We start from the raw sequence: 19003 nt of genomic DNA, 5'->3' as shown, positions 1-19003 counted from the left end.
ATCTTTGCCAAGAAAACCCCAAATAATGTCATAAAGAATCAGACACATCTGAAATGGCTGAACAATGAAAGCATGTTGCCAAAAAAATAAATAAATAAAAGCAATAAAAATAAAAAATTACACTTCCATTTACACTCAGAGTTCATCAGTTCCCTCTCTGGAGGTGGGTAGCATTTTTCATCATGAGACCTTCAGAACTACCTTGGATCATGAGTCCATAGTATTTCTCTCTGTCATTAGGTTCCTGATCTCTGAAACTGGGGTGCTCTTTAAGGACTGTCTTTCGAACCTCAGACTACGTGTACTTCTTTTGTTGGCCACTACCCTTTGGCAGATTTTACTACTGACACTGGTTATCAGTAGTACTCTAGTGAACTCACTCATTGTCTGGACACTCCCTTAGGAGATACTCATTCACCCAGGACCAGAAAAGAATCACAAAAGGAACAGGGGCTCTATGTGCTCAGGATTTCATGAGCTGCCCGTTCACTTCCACCACCCCTGCAGCAGCCCACAGCAGCTGTCTTCATTTGAAAACTGCCAGGGAAATGAGGGAGTGAACACTCAAACTTTTGTACATTCAGAGAAGATTCTGGGAAGATGGAGTAGTAGGTCAGAAAACTTTAGTCTCTCCAAATTTCCTCCACAAAAAAAAAAAACATCATCTTAGAGAGAATGTAGAGCAGCAGAAATAAACAAAAGTTGTGGTAATGCATTTGTCCTTCTAAAACAACTAGAGAAGATGCCAGCAAAGACCCAATCTCCTGGGGGAGAGTTTTGGCCTGACTGCAGTGCAAACACCTCCAGGACAATTCTATTGAAACAACAAACAAGTCCTGGGGGTAGCTGGATTGGGAGGCAGCCTCAGCACAAAGTCAACCAACTAGAAATAGAGAATCAAAAACTTAAGGAAGAAAATAATTCCTTGAAAACTAGAATTGGGTGAGGGGAAGCTAACGATGTTATAAGACACCAAGAAATAATAAAACAATAACTCTCAGAAGCATAATAAAAGAAAAGAAAATGTGAAACATCTCATCAGAAAAACAACTCATCTGGAGAACAGATCAAGGAGAGTAATATAAGAATAGTCAGAGTACCTGAAAGTTACAATTTTAAAAAAGAATCTTGATACAATATGACAAGAAGTTATTGAGGAAAATTGCCTTGAAATTCTAGGACAAGGAGGTAAAATCCACTGATCACCTGAAAGGGATCCCAGGTGGAAAACTTATGGGAATATCATAGTCAAGTTTAAAAACTCCCAGGTTAAGGAGAAAATATTGCAAACAAGAAAAAAACAATGTAAATATCGTGGAGCTACAATCAGGATCACATAAGACCTAGCAGCTATTATGCTGAAGGACTGCAGATCTTGGAACACTATTATGTCATAGAGCAAAAGAACTGGGGTAATTATCAAGGGTAACTCAGCCAGCAAATTTAAGTATAATCCTGAATGAAAAAAATGCACATTTGACAAACAAAGACTTTCAGGTATTTGTGACAAAAAGAGCAGAACTTAATGGAAAATTCAGTATATAAGATGCAGGACAAATATAAGGTAAACATTAAAGGCCAGTTACAAGGGATTTAATAAGGTCAAATTGTTTACTACTTATATGTGAAAATGTTATCAGTACTCTTGTAACTGTCATCATTATTTGGGTAGTTTGAAAGAAAGGTTTGTGCTGGGCTATTTTATGATGGGGTGATTCTAAAAAAATAAAACTGCATAGGGAGGGATAAAGGAGTAATTGTCTCATACAAATGAGGCATGAAATGAAGAACTAATATAGAAGAAGCAAGTAGAGGGGGACGGCTGCTGATGCTGGAAACCTACTCTCATCAGAAATGAGATAAAGAGGGAACAACATACATATCTAGAAGGGTATAAAAGTCTTCTAAATTTAGAAAGAAATAAGAGGGTGAAGAGGCAGGATAAGCAAAAGACTTTTAGAAAGATATATAAATTAAAAATTAGGAGGGGTAGGGGATAACGGAGAAACTCTTAGAAAGATAGGTAGATTAAGGAGGAAGGTGAGGGGAGATAAGAGAGAGGGACTCTCAGATGGGTAAGTAGATTAAGGAATAGGAGGGCAAGGTAGTGGGTAGAGGTAAATTAGATGAGTGAGGAGAGATAAGATAAATAGGGGAAAAGTGTGGTGAGAAGAAATTAGGATGGAGGGAAATACATAAAAAGTAATTATAACTTAGAATGTCAGTGGGATGAATTTACCCATAAAATGAAAATGGATAGCAGAATGGATTAAAAAGGCAATTCAACAATATGTCGCCTTAAGAAACAGAATAAAAAAGAGATACACATAGAAATAAAATAAAGAGCCAGAGTAGAATTTATTGTATAAACAAAAAAGCAAAGGCAAGTAATCAGAATCTCAGACAAACTTAAAGCTAAAATAGATTTAATTAAAAGAAAAAGATAGGGAAACTATATTCATGACAGCAATATTATTCAATTTTGTTTTAGGTCATTTAAAATAATTAGACAATATAAAATACCTGAGAGGACACCTGCCAAAACAAACACAGGAACTGCATGAATATAAACATAAAACATTCTTTATTTGAATAAAAGTCAGATTTAAATATGGATAAATATTCATTGTTCATGGGTAGATAAAGCCAATATAATTTAAAAATGATCATTTTATTTAATCTATTTATTCAATGCCAACCCAATTAAATTGCAAAAAAATAATTTTACTGAGTTAGAAAAAATAACAAGAAGATTCATTTGGAAGAACAAAAGGTCAAGATTTCAAAGAAACTAAAAGGAAAAAAGTTAAAGGAAGGAGATTCAACAGTACCAGACCTTAAAGTATATTATAAGATGAGAACTCATTTTATACTTTAAGAACATTGTTAAAGTATAAAGTATAAAATGAGTAATTTCAATTAAGTTAAGTTTTGTTTAAACTAATATAGTCAAAATTAGAAGGAAAGCAAAAAATTGGAGGAAAGCTTTCATAGACAATCTCTCAAAGAGGATACGATTATGATGGACTACAGTTGTGATATAAGAAATGATGAGCTGGTTGATTTAGAAAAACATGGAAAAAGAAAAAAAGAAAAACATGGAAAGACTTGAACCTATAAAGGAAGATGCTATCCACCTCCAGAGAAAGAACTGACATACATAAATATGCATGGTATAATCTTACATATATGTGTGTGTGTTTATAGATATGTATGTGTGTGTATCATGTTTAATTCTAGCCTGGGGAGGAGGAAGAGAGGGGAAAGAGAGAGGGAAAAAAATAGAGAGTGCATGGCAGAGAACAAAGGAAAACGTAGAAGGAAACAAAGGAAAGCTGGGTGACTTTAAAAACAATGCAATATTTATTACAAAGATTTTCTTGAAATGGAAATTTATTGTTTTATATTGAATTCTCTCACGTTCTGTTGTATACATGGAAATGTTTTCTTGTTTTGTATTTGAGTTTCAAATGAACAAGACATTTTTTTAAAAAACAACTTTTTTATGTTCAAACCCTTCTGTCACAGCTATTTCTGAGTAATGTATCCTTCTGGCTCAGAGGCCAAAGGAAGATTCATCAACATACAGAACCAGTCCTTCTGCCACTGATTACCAGAAGCAGGTTCACCAAGCTTCCATGTCTTAGACTGGAGCCAGGAAGAGAATATCTGTGCCTGCTCTTTATAAAATACATGGAAAGGTGAATCCAAACATACTGGGCCCTCACTAGCATATCCATCCTCTACACTAGAATAAGAAAGGTATTTCTAAATTCATTCTGAACACTACTTTTCTCTCTTATCAAACAGGCATCTACATGTTAGACTTGGGTTCACCTAAGTCTAAACCAGATCTGATACTGAAGACTTTTTCTGAGATTTTCAGGTCAGTTATTTTTCCCTTTCTTTTTCTTTTCTTTCTTTTTGGCAAGTCCTCAGGAAAAGGGAAGGGGGATAGGGTAGAGTTTGGAGGGAAGTTTATAACTTCATGTCCAGTTTCATATGACTTCTATTTTCTTTTTTTTTTAAATGTTATTTTATTTTTATGTTCAGTTCCAAATTCTCTCCTACCTTCACTCCCTCTCCCATCTATTAGGAAACAAGAAATATGTCTCAACATAATTTAATGAAGGCAAACTATGGTACAAAGTTCAAAGCTCTATATTAGCTGAGAATGAACCTGTCAACAAAGTGGGGCAAAATGGCTTACCTCAGGGAGGCCAATGACACAGAGGAGAAGGTGCAGCTCCTTATCATAAGTATAGAACTAAGAAAAGAACTGGGTACATGAGGAAAATAATGCAATTAGTTACAGGGCTGACAGCATCATGGGGGTGGGAACAACATGATTGGTGGGAAATTGAAAATGAGGGGCTAGCAGTAACTTTTCTCCTGTGACTAAGAAGTGTTCATTGTTTGAGTTCACCTGCAAAGTTAGAGATAGTGGATCAGACTTCTTTGGATAGCAAACCAGACATACCTGAAAGACAACTTGATGGTATAAAGATAGTAGACCAGACTCCTTGGTGTCCACCTGTATCCCTCAAGACTAAGATATTTTCTTGAGTCAAGAACAGAATAGTGATTAGCAAGGGAACTGAATTTCTAAACTTAACTCAGTATAGGCCAGCAAAATTTCTGAATAAAGTTCAGAAATAAAGAATGATGACAGGCAATTGCAGGACAAAATCAATTAACTGTAAATAAAATCAATTACAAAATAGAATCAATTATAAAATGATACAGAATAGATTTAATTTCTTCAAATATAATACCCATTACACATATGAAGTCATATAAAACATATTTCCACATCAGCTATGTTGCTAAAAAAAAAAGGCAAGAAAAGTAAAATGGAAAAAAAAAACAAACCATGCTTTAATCTTCACTCAGAGTTCATCAGTTTTCTCTTTGGAGGTGGATAGCATTTTCATCATGAGTCCTTTGGAATTGTTGTGGAATATTGTATTGCAGATTAGAGTAGCTAAGCCTTTCATAGTTAATTATTTTGCAATATTGCTATTACTGTGTACAATGTTCTCTTAGTTCTGCTTACTTCACTTTGCATCAGCTCATATGTCTTCCCAGATTTTTTTTTTGAAACTATTACTTTCATCATTTCTTACAGAACAGTAGTGTTATATCACAATCATATACCACAACTTGTTCAACCATTCTCTGGACCTCTGGAATTTGGCTATAGTATTCCTGGGAGTTATTAGGAGGTAATTGGTAAATTCTTTCAATTTCTATTTTCTCTGGTTCTAAGATATCTGAGCAGTTTTTTATAATTTCTTGAAATGCAATGTCTTGGCTCCTTTTTTGAGCATAACTTTCAGGTAGTCTAATAATACTTAAATTCTCTCTCATCAACCTATTTTCCAGCTAAGTTGTTTTTCCTATGAGATATTTCACATCTTCTATTTTTTCCTTTCTTTTGACTTTATTGTTTCTTGATGTCTCATGGAGTCATTAGCTTCCACTTGACTGATTCTAACTTTTAAGGAGTTGTTTTCTTCAATAAAATTTTGTACCTCTTTCACCATTTGACCAATTCCAATATTAAAGAGTTATTTTCTTCAGTACTTTTATACCTCTCTTATAGAATATTCTCTTTTTAACAATTTTCTTGCCTACCTCTCATTTCTTTTCCAATTTTTTTCTTTACTGCTCTCATTTTATATTTAATTTTTTTTTGCCCTTTTTAAAAAAAACCTCTTTCTTTAGCTCTATGAGGAATTCTTGTTGAGCTTGTGTCCAATCTTCTTTTTTTTTCCTCTGAGGCTTGTCAATATTTTCAAATCATTGTCTTCCCCTGAGTTTGTGTCTTGAGCTTCCCTGTTACCACAGCAGCTTTCCAAGGTCAGATTTGTTGTCATTGTTTGCTCATTTTCCCAGCCTATTGCTTGACTTTCAATTTTTGGGGGTCTGCATACCTCTAGGGGGCAAGTAATGGTCCCAAGCATATCCTGCTGTTTTCACAGCTAGTTCTGGGGGCCTGTATGTTTTTGGTGCTTCCAAAGTGTTGTGATCTGGGGAGAGGTGTATTCACTGCTCTCTTTGTCTATACTCTGGTCCTTACCCTGGTAGGACCCCTACTCTTGCATAACCACAACTCCTCTCCACCCTGGAACTACAACCCAGAACTGAGTAATAAGCAATGGAATTGCCAAGGGGTCCCCAGTCTTACCTCCACCCCAGTGCTACAGAGCTCTATTTCTATCCTCCTAAGCTGTCATGGGCTGGAAAAATTACTCGCTCTGACTTTTTGTTGGTTATTCTGCTTAGAATTCTATTTGATACACCTTTAAAAAAAGTTGTTTAGAGGGGAATATTGGAAGAGCTCAACAAAAATATCCAAAATTTTACTCTGAAATCTTGGTTTTACCCCTCTTCTTCTAGTTCTTCCCCAGTGCCTCTGGAAATATGCTCCCTTGGATAACAGAATACTTAGACCGTCATTCAAAGTCCTCCACCACCTGGTCCCACCCTACTTTCCCAGATCTGTCTTCCATTCCTTTCCTATGCTTATATAACCAAGCTCAGAGTACAGCAGCATGGATTTATGGGAATTAGAGTCCAAAGGGGCAATGGGATAATCAACATCATAACGATAACCAGCATTTATATTACACTTTAAGGTTTGCAAAGTGCTTTAAAATATCATCTCATTTGATCCTCATAACAACCCTGGAAGGTAGGTGCTATTGTTATCCTTATTTTACAGTTGAGGAAACTGAGGCAGAGATCAATTTAGTGACTTGCCCAAGATCATACAGATAATATGAATCTAAGGCAAGATTTGAACTCAGGTCTTCTGACTCCAGTGCCAGCACTCTATAAACTGCCCTGCTTAGCTGTCTCACAATATAAGTTCTTCTCACCTGAAAAGGAAGGTTGGAGAATCTACAGAGGGAGCATAGGAATACAAAAGCAACTGAGGAGAGGAGCAAGTGGACATTTTTTAATGGAGACTAATATGTAGGTGGCACAATGAATAGAGTGCTGGACCTAGACCCCTCTTCCTGAGTTCAAATCTACCCTCAGACCATTACTGGCTATGTGACCCTGGGCAAATCACTTACCCCTGTTTGCCTCAGTTTCTCATCTATAAAATGCTCTAGAGATGAAAATGGTGAATCACTCCAATATCTCTGCCAAGAAAACTCCAAATGAGGTCATGAAGAGTCAGATATGACTCAACAACAACAATTTTGCAGGGAGGGACCCTGATGGGTTGAAAGCTACATTGAGATAGCTAGGTGGTGCAATGGATAAATTGCTGGGCCTAGAGTGAGGAAGGCCTGAATTCAAATCTGGTCTCAGACCTTAATAGCTGTGAGACCATGAGCAAGTCACTTAACCTCTGTGAGAGTTAAACGGATCATGGATGTAGTTAGGAGCACTGTAGGTTAAACAGATCATGGATTCAGTTAGGAACAAAACACTCAAAAATATTCTCACTAGGTCAAATATTTGTGTGCCTAGCAGCTAACTCCTTGGGTGAACATTTACAGATCCTGCTTATTTTGATCACACAATCCTGTATATCCTGCATGGTTTAACCTGCTTATTCCTTAAGCAGTCTTGGCAAAAATACATAAATAGCTTAAGAACAAAACCCCTGCATGTACTTCTGCAGTAGCATGTCCTGTTTGCTTGTTGTCCATCACAATGTACTACTGCAGGGATCTCTTATAAATAAATGCCTTAATAAAACATGGACTAATAATCACCCTGGCTTTGTGTGCAGAATTCCTGCATCACATGTGGATACAATCAGAAGCTTTGGTGCCCCTGTCTATAACAACTGGCATAATTGTGGGATTCCCAGAAAATGGGCTGGGGAAGGGAGAAAAATATCAGGAAGATCCTCTACTGACCATCTACAGGAATGTGGGCACCAGTAGTACCACTAATAGATTCGTAAAGGCCACCTAGGGAGTGGGAGGAACTCCCCTAAAACCTCACAAGGACGGAGTACTCTGCTAGCCAAGATGAAATTGTCAGCTGTTGGCAAAGAGATTAGGGCTACAATTCCAAAACTAACTTGGCTGTTACTATGTCAGTGGGCAACAGCTACACTAATCAGACAAATCACAGGACTAGCAGTGCCCAGGAAGCCTTGTGAAGTTTTTTCACAAGAAGCCTAGATTTTCTAAGGGCACACACCAGGAAAACCTGGAGTTCAGAACTGCTCACCACTTGCCCACCCATTTGAGGACCTAGGGGCTTCAGCCACCATTTCTCCAAGAACTCTCAATACTCTCCAACTGCCCCAGCTGCTGCCTTCTTTTGGGTAAGAAAGTCCATGCTTAGGTTTCTGACCTCTGCTTTCTCCTCTTAGTCATATGTATAATAGTTGCTTCTGGCCTAGTTCACCTGCCTTTTGCCCCAAGACAGAGGAAGGATAGTAGCGGAAAAGACAGAACACACAGTAATCCTGGGCTACAGTGGAAATGCCTCCCTACATACGGTAACAGCAATGTTGTTTTAAGAACAACTTTGAGCAACTAAGTGTTGCTCAACTTTGACTAGTACAAATACCCAAATTAACTATAAAGGAGCTATGAAGGAAGATGCTATCTGCATGCAGAGAAAGAATTGATAAATAGGAGAATGTGTAGAATGATTTTACATATATAAATAAGTAAATAAATCACACACACACACACACATATATACGCATTTGTGTCTAATGGTCTAATAGCAGCCATCTCCAGGGAGGAGAAAAAGGGAAGGAAAAAAGGAAAAAAATAAATTTATAACTTTATCATATAAAGTTATAATATAAATTATAACTATATTATATATAAATATATGATATCTTTGTAAATATATAATAATAATATATGGTATATATGGTATAAATACGTTAAATATAAATTATATAGTTAAAAGAAATAGCAAATTATACAAAATAGATGGCATGTGCAATCATCTTTTTTTATTCTATGTTATGAAAATGCTTGTTTTATTTCACAAATTAAAAATAAAATACCTAAAAACTTTTTAAAAATACCTAGGATCTAGGACCACTCTTTGCACTCAGGATCTAGTGAAGAAGTATGAATAGATGGAAAGGGGGCCCACTAGAGGTTTGGCAATTCCTTTTCATTGACTGACACAAGAGGGTGGCTTCTATCCTGAGTTAGTGCCACAAAAGTCCCAGGCAACCAATCTGGCCAGCCTGAGTAAAATTCATATTTCAGGAGATGCTAAGGGTCTTGCTGCACTACATAAGGAAGATCAAAATCCCAACCAAAAACTCATCAAGTAAAATCTAAATCTGCTTCTCTGCAACTTCTCAGTGCCCTGAGTTCTGCCCTCAGGAGTCAATAGAGTAAGTCTAATGACCCTTCCACCTCATAGTCCTTCGAATAGTTGAAGACAGCTTTCATATCTCTCCTTCCCCAAAGTCCTCTCTTCTCTAGAGTGTTAAACAACCCCAATTCTTTCATCCAATTTTTGCAGGGCATTATTTACTATAGCTCTGGTTATTCCTGAGTCTATGTGTTTAAGGTCTCTTTCAGAGGCGGCCTGGTGTTGAGGTAAGAACACTGGACATAGTTTGACTCAAGAAGGTTGGCTTCAACAGACCATTTTCTTCTGTGTTATGTTTTGTTTTGTTTTATGGTTTCTCCCATTCATTTTAATTCTTCTATTCAACATGACTATGGTGAAATTGTATTTAATAGGAATGTATGCATAGAGCCCATATAAGATTGCAAGCCATCTCGGGGAGGGAGTGGGGAGGGAGGGGGAGGAATGGGAAAAAAATCTAAGATATGTGGAAGTGATTATAGAACACTGAAAACAAATAAAATAATTATTTAAAAAAAAAAAAAGGAGATTAGCTTCAAGTTTCCTCTCCAATGCTTACAACTCTGTGACAGGGGTCTCATTTACTCTCAGTACGACTTGGTTCTCTCATCTGTAAAACAAAGATAGGATTATAATACTTACACTGCCTACCGTAGACAATGTGAGTTATACCAATTTAGTTAGCAAACTTTTTATTAAGAGCCTCCTATGTATATATGGGGCACTGTGCTACATGCTTGGGATACAAATACAGAAAGAGAAAAAGAAAGAAAGAAAGAGAGAAAGAAGGAAGAAAAAGAGGAAGGAAGGAAGGAAGCAAGCAAGCAAGCAAGAAAGCAAGGAAGGAAAAAAGGAAAAAGATAGGAAAAAGATAGTCCCTACACTCAGGGAGCCTACAATATAATGAGGGAAGACAATATACAACAGAAAGTTGAAAATGAAGGGGAAGGGAAAGTACTGAGCAGGGGATTATAGAGAAGCCAAGATGAGTGCTAGTTGGGAAATGAGATGTCAGTCCTGTTTGTCTACACCCTCCGGTCGGAAGGGCAGAGGGTATCGAGGAGGTGTGAAAAATAAAACTGATTGGATATTGCAAGATGGTAATATTTCCCAATGGTGAGTTTCCTGGAGGCTTGTGGAGAAGCAAAAAAGTCCAAAATGAGTGCTGGCGTGTGGTAAATGAGATGACAAGAAGATACCAGCTCTGACATTTTATGATTCCAAGAAATATGGCATCTTTCAAAGGAATGCTTTGGCTAAATGAAAGTATGGTCCAAACCACTGAGATAACCAGTTAGAGAAATATTTGGGTCTTTTTTTAAAAAATGTAAATAGATTTTTATGGATATTTTTTGTTTTTACATTACCTGCAATTTCCTTGGTGCCTCTCACCACTCTCTTCCAGAGAAACATTCCTTATAATAAAGAATTAAAATGAAGAGAAAAAATCAGACCAAGACATTGGGAAAAATCTGATATCATATGCAACATTCATACCTTGGGACCACAGTTCTGAAAGTGAGCAGGGAAGGCATGTCTTCCATATCTTTTCTTTGGAGCCAAACTTGGATCAACATAATTTCACAACATTTTCAATTGTTTTGTTCTTTCTATTTGCATGGTTGTACTTGTGTATATTATTTTCCCAGTTCTGCTAACTTCATTTTATATCAATTCATATAACTGTATTTGGCATTTCTTAGAGCACAGTAATATTCCATTACACTCATGCACCACAATTTGTTCAGCTATTTCCCAGCAGATGAGCATCTACTTGTTTCTAGTTCTTTAATACCACAAAGTCTGGCTATAAATATTTTGGTGTAAATGGGATCTTTCATTTTGTTATTCATCTACCACCTTGGAGTACATACTAATAGTGGAACCTCTTGGTCAAAGGGTATAGACATTTTAGTTAATCATTTTATCTGCATGATTCCAAACTGGGTTTTTTTGGTTTGTTTGTTTTTGGCGTACCTGTCTTTTCACAACTTCTCCAACACTGATTCCTCTGATATTTTGTCATCTTTGCCAAATTGCTAGATATGAAGTGAAACTTCAGAGTTATTTTGATCTGCATTATTTGGAAGTGATTTGAAACATTCTTTCAAATGGTTGTTAACAGTTTGCAATTCTTTTGAGAAATATGTTCGGATCCTTTGATTATCGATTGGGCAATGATATTTGGTCAAAATCACTGTTATTAATGAGTGTAATGTAGATTTGTACTATGGAGGCCTACAAACAGAGAAATATTAAGAAATAATTTTTTCTCAGTATCCCAGTCTGAAGTACTTTTCCAGACTTAACAGAATAAAGGATATTTTGTCAATATATAATCAAGTTCCTAAACAATACCCTTTATATAATATAAAATACCCTTTATATAATATCAAATCAAATTCCTAAAACAATACCCTTTACTTAAATTCTTTCCAGCTCCACTATATGTTTGGTATTCCCCTATTAAAAAGTAAGCTCCTTGAGAGGAAGGATTGTTCTTATTTTATTGTACTTGCATCCTCAGTGCTTGGCACAGCCTGGTACATGACAAACTCTTAATAAATGTTTGCTTTACTCTATTTACCTATCAGTCTATATTCATTTCCTTCTATCATCTATTTTTCTATTTACCTACGTCCCGACCTATATTATCTGCTACTTCCAGACCACAGCAAATTTGGGGCTGCATCCAGCCATATGGTGACCTATTGCTGAAAGGATTTGGCATTTTTATATTAAAAGATTATGTGCAGTGGAGGTGAGACAGGACAGTAGCAGCCAGGGCCATTCTCTTCATTGCACATGGTTCCCTTGCTGCAAGCCTGCTTCTGGTTCCTGCTTCTGCTGCTATAACTATAACTACTCTAGTAGACAATGCCGCCCCCACCCCCACCCCCACCCCCACCCCCCCACCTCCCAAACCCAGCCCCACAGAACTCGGGAACCTTTCAAAACTCAAAACTCTCATGGTTGCCAACTAAAGGAAAGGAAATACAAAAGAGATGCAAAGGTTGCCAGGAAGACCCCATACAAGCCAGCCTGGTTGGGTCCAGGCTCCAGGTGGGGAGCAACACTGGGGTCGCCATTATGTTGAGGCAAGAGAAAGATCCTTCCTCTCTCTACCCCTTCCTAAAAATCACATCTGGCCACCTAGAGAGATGAAGGCAAGACGCTGTCAGCTAGAAACTATCTCTTCTCTTATGACACTCCTACCCTTTGATGGAAGATGGGGTGCAGACAATCAAAGGATCACTCAGGATCTTTCACATCTTACTAAAATATCAAGTCCTTTCAGCAATGAGTCACCATATCTGAAAGAAGGCAGAGAATGTCTGTCCATACAAGCCCAAGTAACATGATGGTAAATCCCATCTCTATAGTGCTTTAAGGTTTATAAGGTATTTTCTTAACAACCCTATAAGGTAGGTTTAATTGACAATTTATGAAATTATGAAATGGGGACTGGTTCTTTGGGTATTCATAGGGAAAGCCCACGATAGCATTAGGAAGTGGGGCTGCAATCATATTTCAGTAAGGCACAGAGGGTACAGAAACAAGAGACAAAAGGTTCCTAGGCAGACTGTGAGGGGACAGGGGATAGGATGGTGCAGACAGTAGTATGGAAGAGGAGAGGCAGAATGCAACCACATATCCATGGATTAGAGCTAGAAGCATTCAGCAGTATGAATTTAATGGAAATGGAGGAGTGCTGGAAGGAGGGGGAGAGAGGAGGAGCCTGAGGTCTCATTTTTATAGGGTTTTGAACAGACTAACTCCTATTTGTGCCACCTTGAGGTTAATTTATTAATATGTCCACATCATCTTAAAATTGTCAGTACTTTTTTGGTGTTCTGTTGATTTTACTGTGGAGGTCTGGAACTTGTCTGAGATTTACTTATCATAGGACCAGAAGGCCCTGACAGCAGCACCCAGATGGCTTCTACTGATCCAGCACATATTACCAGGATGTCAATTTTGCTTGATATTCTATGATACAATTTGTAAATTACGCTCCTTTGATCTTCGGGACAATTTGTATGTGACTTCCGGGTTCCCCTTTGCAATCTTATTTCCTGCTATACTTATTTCCCCTTATACTGCCTATTTATAAACTACTATACAGATTTGGAAGGGGGGAGTTGTCAGGGAGTCACAGATAAATTGTAATCAATTCAATAACATACAAAATTAGATTTTTTTCTTCAAAATCAAGACTTGACACTACAAGGGTTATTTAGTAAACATGGTATACTCAGGCCATAGCCTGTATATTGTATTCTATGTGCATTTAAAAGGTCAATAATACTTTAGGCTTTCAAAAATGGGGTCGATGGGCCCATTTTGTGGCCTAATAATATCTCTAGGTCACTTTCAAAGTCCTAGGATCCAGAAAGGTAGAAAATATGCCTCACTGCACATTTTCCCCTTTAAGATTTTTCAGACTCACTGAGCTCTTGATAGAAATATAATCTGAATGCTCTGAATTCATTGACTTGGAGAACCCAATGAACCTTTAAATAATTAGACTATTTGGAACTTTAAAAGAAAATTAAAAACTAGAAAGGCCTGTTTGGTTAGCCAGAAATGACTTCTATATAAGAAAATAGAACAATGAATATTAAAAATGTAATGATAATGCTCATTTGACGTAGCTGGTGTTTTATCTTTTTAAGAAGTTATATCAAGTCTTTTCCATCAAAACAGTCAGTAAAAGAATTCAGAAATAAAATGGTAAAAGACAAAACTAATCTTAAAAAAAATTAAGTCTAGGCTTCTGTCTGAGAAACAAACTACTGTACTCATCGGAATCTGTGAAAGGATACTCCCTATCCAAAAGGGAGTGGAAATCATAGGATTTCTGTATTTGTTTATGGTATTTAGGAATGAGTCATCAGGGAGACCTTGGGAAAGGGGGAGGGGCTGGTAACCTGAATCTGGTCACATTTCTCCAAAAGTCATCCCCTCTGTCTCATGCTCTCTTATCACTGGTTCCTCCTCATCTACCTACAAATATGCCCAAATTTCCCCAAATCTTAGGGAAAAAAAAATTTCCTTGATATTTCTCATCTACCCAGCTCCCTCCTCTCATTCACTTTTTTTTTTAAGCAACAAGGGGGTGGGGGTGGGGGGTGTTAAATGACTTGTCTAGGGTCACATAATAAGTATCTGAGGGAAGATACAGAATTGGGTCCTCCTGATTCCAGGCACTACCTAAAAACCTTCTCTCACTTACTTCTAAACTTCTCTACCTTCTACTTCCTTACTATTCTCAATCTAGTTTTGTCTCCACAACTGTATTGAAATGTTCTCCCAAAAGTCACCAATGACTTCCTAATAGACAAACCCAGTAACTATTTTTCAGTCATCTTCCGTGACCTCTTGCAGATTCTGACACTGTTGAAGGCTTCGTATGATCAGATATGCTCTCCTCCTAGATATGGCTTCCAAAACATCCCAGATCTTCTGGTTCTCCTCCCTTTCTAACCAGTCTTCTCTGTCTCCTTTACTGGAGCCCTTCATGTGGGCTTTCCCCCATTCTTGAAATGTACTTCCTCCTCTCTTACCCATTTTAGAATCCAATTTCTTTTAAAGCCCCAATTCAAATGTTGCCTCTTACATATTTTCCTAATTCCCCCTCCAGCTGGTCTCTCATTCAAATTACTTTGTAGTTACTTCATATGTAATTACTGGTTTACATGTTATTTTGCCTAATAGACTATGAGCTCGTTGAGGAAAAGAAAGGTTTCATTTTGTTCTAATCTCAGACCTTATCAAAGTGTTTGCCACATAAGAGGGACTTATAGATTGATATGGGCAGGTAGGTGGTATAATAGAGTGCCAGACCTGGAACCAGGAAGACCTGAATTCAAATCTAGCCTCAGACATGTACTAGCTGTGTGTCCCTGGGTAACTTACTTAAATTTGCTTGCCTCAGCTTCCTCATCTATAAAATGAGCTGGAGAAGGAAACAGCAAACCACTCTAGGATATCTGCCAAGAAAACCCCAAATGTGGTCAGACACAACTGAAACGACTTTATAGAAACAGAGGTTACTAAGTCCTATTGGTTAACTCCACCACCACTTTTGGCTTCTATATCCTTCCTTTATTTATACTGACCTAAACTATTCCAATAGCCTCATTAAAGACCTTATCTCCTCTAACAAAATCCACTGCTAAAATAACCTCGGTTAGACAGAGATCTGATCATATCTCTCCTCTGCTCAAAAGGCTTCAGGTGCTTGCCTCCCCATTGTCTATCAATGTAGAATATATAATGTTTTTCTTTGCTTTCCAGACCTTCCACCATCTGATGCCCCTTACCTTTCCAGCTTATATATATATAATATATACCCTCTGATCAGACTGGATTATATTCTTCACCCAAGCCATACCTTTGCTCACTCTGTTCCCCAAGCCTGGAATGTCTTTCTTCCCTTCTTTATATGTTGAAGCCCTACTTATCCTTAAAAACCCAACTCACACACCAAGCAGGCTTGGTCCTCTACATCAGGAGTTTTGCTCCTCTGTATCAGGTGGCATCAGGCCAGACCGAAATAGAAAGAGGGGGTACTAAATAGTATACAATGATCCTCACAAATCACATACTGGCTTCATGTTAAAAGTAATATTGTTTTGTAATTTATTTATTAAAATATTTCCCAATTACATTTTAATCTGGTTCAAACAACACTCAGGAATGTTGTGGGCATGCAGCTTGTAGGTTGCGTGTCTGGATATCTCTGCTCTATATCATGGTGATGTCATTTGCTACTCGTGCTTGGACCAACAACTCCTTTGCCTGGTCCAGTAACTCGGGGGATCCTCCAGGAACCCCTCCTCTGTATCCAAGAGGTTTGGTGCTTGAAATCCTCCATCATTCCACTACTGCTTCTCCATCATTGTACTTCAGCTCCCAGCTTGGTCCCGGAAATATTCATTTTGCTCTATTTGCTGCCATCTCTGGAGCCATGTGGTTCCATCCTCTCCTGGGGCCACGTAGTTCCCTGATGCACGTGGTTCCCTGGAGGGGCCGTAGAACCACAAGGTCACAAAGGTTCCCTTCAGCAAGAGCCAAAGCCTGTCTGTGCTTACTGCCATCAGGTGAGTGCTGATTCCTGCTCTCCAGCCCTCCTCTTAAAAGTTAAATCCAAAGACTTAGCTTGGTTATGTTCTGATCAGAAGTTAGTTATCCTTAATAAGATGTAAAATAACCAACAAATGCCAGAGCAATGGGAATTCACACCTTTTGAAGGAAACAGTCATCAATCCCAGAACAAAGATTTTATCCAGGAATCTCCTGGAAAGTACTGGATATGCCATGTACTCAGACAGTCCTCAGTCTGGGTTTTGTAACTTCCTAAGGTGTTTATGATATAATATCATCTAGTATAATTATCTTCCTTAACCCTCTATCAGAACATAAACTCTGTGCAGGTGGTATCTCGTCTAAACATTGTATGTGGATACTGCATTAGTGGGTGTAGCGAAGACTTCTATTGCTAGGCATAAGAGAAACCCAGAAATCCTGCAAAAAAAAAATATGAAAAGAAAATATGAAACAAGGTCAGTAGCAAAAGAGTCAATCAATCTCTGTACCCAAATACAAAGAGATGTAGATGCACACAACTCCAGAAGAGCTGTTCTCTGATTCCCCATCAGTTTATCTGACTCCCCAGTAAAGCAGGTAGTGATGAGTAACCTTGTACCCACAGATCCTAGAAGAAGCTACTCATCTGATTCTTTGAGTCTGTCTCATAGCGGAATGAAGAACAGCTGACACTTCTTGTATCAGTTCTGAATTCATCATCAGCATCCTGAGTGGACATTAGAGATTCAGGATAAAATGGTTGTTACCACACATGATCATTTTGTCCTCAATTATAACTCTGGGGCTTGCTGCTAACATGTTTCCTCCTTGGCTTTCTCAGGCCTACTTGTAAGATCCTCTTTACCCAAGGTGTACTCTTCACACCAAGACCACCATCCGGCATGCAGACTCATGAGGGCCTTTCTCTAACCCAAATCTGGGAAATGTAGTGTGACAGATACTCTCACACCCTTGCCCTAGTAAAAATTTGCAGAGCCTGAAAATTTTCCCATATACATAGGTACATAAAATCATAGACCTAGAGTTGTAACGGACCTTAGAGACCATCTACTAAGTCAACCTTCATTTTACAGATGAAAAAACTGAGGCCCATGAAGTGAATTGCCTAAAATCATAAAGGTAGTAAGGATCTAGGGACAAACACCATAAACTTTCATTAGCTGGCTTATAGTAGTTATAACCAATACACAGAACATATGCAGGTACAGAGAACACAATAAATTTTTAATGCAGTAGACTAGACCCATAGGCCATATCCAGAAACATAATACAACATGGAACATACAACATACAAAAGTTGCATGTTGCAGACCAGATACATAAGGCACATGTAATTTTTTTTGTCACACCTCATGACATATCAAAGTGGCAGAACGTAAATGAAATTGAGGCTATATGCGATACATACCATCATATGATGAGGTTATATACAAAATATGTAACATCCCCATCAATGAATATTATCTGTGCAACTTGCTATTACATTCATCTTTAGGGTGCATCATAAAGTCTGATTACACATAAAACCTTTGTGGTAATTCACAGCTTACTGATGGTGGCCTCATACCCACTGGCCTAGAGTCTCATTGCTGAGTCCATGGAAGGCCCGAGTTGATCATGATTGTTTCTAAGTCCTATCAAGTCATTATCTCCATTTGTTGTTCTGTCTTTTTCAGTCACATCCAACTCTTTGTGACCCATCTAGGGTTTTCTTGGCAAAGATACTGGAATATTTGCCATTTCCTTCTCCAGATCATTTCACAGATGAGGAAACTGAGACAAATGAGATTAAGTGACTTGCCCAGGGTCACATGGTAAGCATTTGAGGCCAGATTTGAACTCAGGATGATGAGTCTTCCTAACTCCAGTCCCAGATCTGCTGCATCACCCATTGTTACCATTGTTACTTCCACAGGTTGCCTCAATTCTCACAGTTAGAGGACTGGGCAGGAAAAAGAGAGTTCTTAGTGCCATATCAATCTCTTCTCCCCTATACTGGCTCCCCATTCTATAGAAAGGTCCTCTTCAGTCTAGGACAGCCCTAGAAGGTTTTCCCTGACTCTCAGTTAGTCAGTTATACCAGCTCAAGTAGTACAATGCATAGAACACTGGGCCTGGAGTCAGGAAGACCTGAATTCAAATTTAGCCTCAGGCACTTACTAACTGTGAGTCTTGGGCAAATGACTTAATCTCTTTTTGCCTCAACTTCTTCAAAGGTAAAATGGGCATAATAATAGTGCCAACCTCCCAGAGTTGCTACAAGGATCAAATGAAATAGTATTTGTAAAAAGTGCTTAGCACAGTGCTTGGCACATAGTAGATACTGTATAAATACTTATTCCTTTCCCTACCATCATGCCTTGTTCTTGTCTTCCAAGAATCTTTATATGGGTCATTGTCTGGCTCCAGCTGCCCATCTGTGACCAGAAGACAGGTCCTACTCAGAGCCTGCTTGGCTGACTCTCCATTGCTCCTACATTCCTGGTAGTTAAGACCTAGTACTGAGGCTTTCAACTGTAGGTTGCATTAACAGACACAGAGCATCCAGAAGGATGAAAGTGGTAAA

The 19003-nt window shown here is 38.1% G+C and overlaps 1 long non-coding RNA gene across 1 annotated transcript in view; it reads right to left on the bottom strand.

The window, feature by feature from the left end:
* Nucleotides 1–8929: 8929 nt before the first annotated feature.
* The window catches only part of LOC140518263 (uncharacterized), a 73119-nt gene continuing 63045 nt past the window's right edge, over nucleotides 8930–19003 (bottom strand). The window contains exons 2-3 of the long non-coding RNA XR_011971886.1: nucleotides 15244–16350; nucleotides 8930–10739 (exon numbers count right to left, since the gene is read on the bottom strand). This is a non-coding gene — a long non-coding RNA (uncharacterized lncRNA). The remainder of the gene's footprint in view (nucleotides 10740–15243; nucleotides 16351–19003) is intronic.

The sequence above is a fragment of the Notamacropus eugenii genome, chromosome 1 (assembly GCF_028372415.1).
Source record: "Notamacropus eugenii isolate mMacEug1 chromosome 1, mMacEug1.pri_v2, whole genome shotgun sequence".
Classification (NCBI taxonomy): Eukaryota; Metazoa; Chordata; class Mammalia; order Diprotodontia; family Macropodidae; genus Notamacropus; species Notamacropus eugenii.
Note: the sequence above shows the minus strand (reverse complement) of the source record. Positions and strands in the feature narration are given on the sequence as shown.